The 2233-nt window shown below is 32.9% G+C and overlaps 1 protein-coding gene across 14 annotated transcripts in view; it reads left to right on the top strand.

Moving 5' to 3' along the window:
- The window catches only part of LOC100954037 (ankyrin repeat and KH domain-containing protein 1), a 172935-nt gene that overhangs the window by 41303 nt on the left and 129399 nt on the right, over window positions 1-2233 (top strand). The window lies entirely within an intron of this gene.

Below are 2233 nucleotides of genomic sequence, written 5' to 3'. Positions count from 1 at the left end.
CTTGAGCCCAGGAGTTGGAGGTTGCTGTGAGCTGTGAAGCCACAGCACTCTACCCAGGGGGATAGCTTGAGGCTCTGCCTCAAAAAAAAAGGTAAAAAAGTGGTATACTCTCATAGGGCACTTTGCATAAATGGAGAGTGAAGGACCGGAAGTTGCTCAGTTAGGGGAGTCAGTGAGTGGTGAGTAAATGTGAAGGCTTAGGGCATTATGGAACACTACTGTAGACTTTATATACACTCTAGATCTAGACTACACTAAATTTATAAAATAAATATATATATAAAAAATTCAATAGTAAGTTAACCTTAGCTTACTATAACTTAGTTACTTTATGAACTTTTAAAGTTTTTTAAGTTTCTGAAACTTTTGTAATAACTTTTGTAGAAACACAAATATATTACTGTACAAAAATATTTTCTTCTCAAAGGAGTAGGGCGCTGGCCCCATATACTGGAGGTAGTGGGTTCAAACCCAGCCCCAGCCCCCCCCCCAAAAAAAACTGCCAAACATATTTTCTTCATATTCTTATTTTATAAGATTGTTTCTACTTTTGTATTTTTCTACTTTTTAAAAACTTTCCAAGACATAGAGAATCACTCCATCACTTAGGTAGAGTACAGTGGCATCATCATAGCTCACTGCAACCTCAAACTCCTGGGCTCAAACAATCTTCTTGCCTTAGCTTCGCTGGAACTACGGGTGTGCCCCAAGAGGCTTGGCTAGTTTTTTTCCTATTTTTGGTAGAGATGGGATCTTGCTCTTGTTCAGGCTGGTCTCTAACTCCTGTGCTCAAGCAGTCCTCCTGTCTCAGCCTCGCAGAATGCTAGTATTACTGGCATAAGCCATGGTGCCTGGCTGCTACTTTTTAAACTTTTTTTTTTGAGACACAGTCTTACTTTGTTGCCTTTGGTAAAGTGCTCTGGCATCATAGCTCACAGAAACCTCAAATGCTTTGGTTCAAGTGATACTTTTGCCTCAGCCTCCCAAGTAGCTGGGACTACAGGCACCTAGTTACTAAAAATGAATTCTTGACATTATTTTAACTTAAAATGAAGTTGAAAATAGTTTTTCTTTAAAATTCTTTGAAATTCTTACAGAAAGTTAAGAATTAAGGCCGTATCAAGAAGAATGTCAGAAGTAGAATGATTTTGAAGTATTTCTTCTTTTTCTATTGTCTATAAGATTTGGCATGATTGTTCTTTGAAATTATCTTTTATTTTTATTTATAAATGTTAGTTGTCTATTTTTTGAGACTTTGGGGAAAAAAATAAGTTAACTGATGACTCCATACCTCAGAGTCAAAGCATTCTATGATAGACATACTCTTATCTGACAATGTGAATGTTACTTTTTTTATATTATTATTATTATTGCTCAATATTTCATTGCAGCAATAGTCTGATTTCTTTTCTGAATGTATTTATCTTCGTTCGATCTTTATGAGGTTTTTGTTTCTAGTCCTTATCTTAAACATTGTTATTGTTAAATTTTAAGCCTTTTTAATTTTGTGAAGGCAAAAGTGGCAACTAAACAAACAAAAAAAGAAAAGAAGAAGAACATCATGAAATTATTTTCTGGATTATAATATAATACATATGAAATAGCTGAAGCAGTATCAATTGTATTAAGTAGACAATAAAGCCTTCTTGTTGGTAATATAAATATATGTATATATTTGAACATACATAAGTTTTAAAATATGAAATAGGATCATATTGTACAAAATGTATTATAATTTTTTTTTTTTTGGCTTAATTTACTATGGGCATCCTTCCATGGCAGTTTATGTTGGTCTTTCTCTTTTTATTAAAGGGTAAGAATATTTTTGGGTAAGCAATATTTTTATTGCTTGGAGGTACCATAATTAATTTTATTGATTTCTTATTGAAGAATATTTAGCCTATACCTAATTTTTCAGTATCACAAATTAAGCCATAGTTTCTATCTTTATATATCTATAACTTTTCTTACTCGTGCAAGTATCTATATAGGACAAATTTTTTAGAAAGTGATTATCACTGGGCCAAAGGATATTTGTATTTTAAATTTTTATTGCTTTTGTCAGATAAATTCCGTAAGTTTGTATCTGTATATGTTCCATTAGACCCAGTGGTTCTCAAACTTTCTAATTCTGTGATGTATTTTCATTGTTACGAAGGGGTTGCGACCCACAGGTTGAGAATCACTGCATTAGACAGTTTTTGAGGAGGTCTCACATCTTTTTTTTTTTTTT

This window comes from Otolemur garnettii, unplaced genomic scaffold (assembly GCF_000181295.1).
Source record: "Otolemur garnettii isolate 467f Iridium unplaced genomic scaffold, OtoGar3 scaffold00003, whole genome shotgun sequence".
Taxonomy (NCBI): domain Eukaryota; kingdom Metazoa; phylum Chordata; class Mammalia; order Primates; family Galagidae; genus Otolemur; species Otolemur garnettii.
Note: the sequence above shows the minus strand (reverse complement) of the source record. Positions and strands in the feature narration are given on the sequence as shown.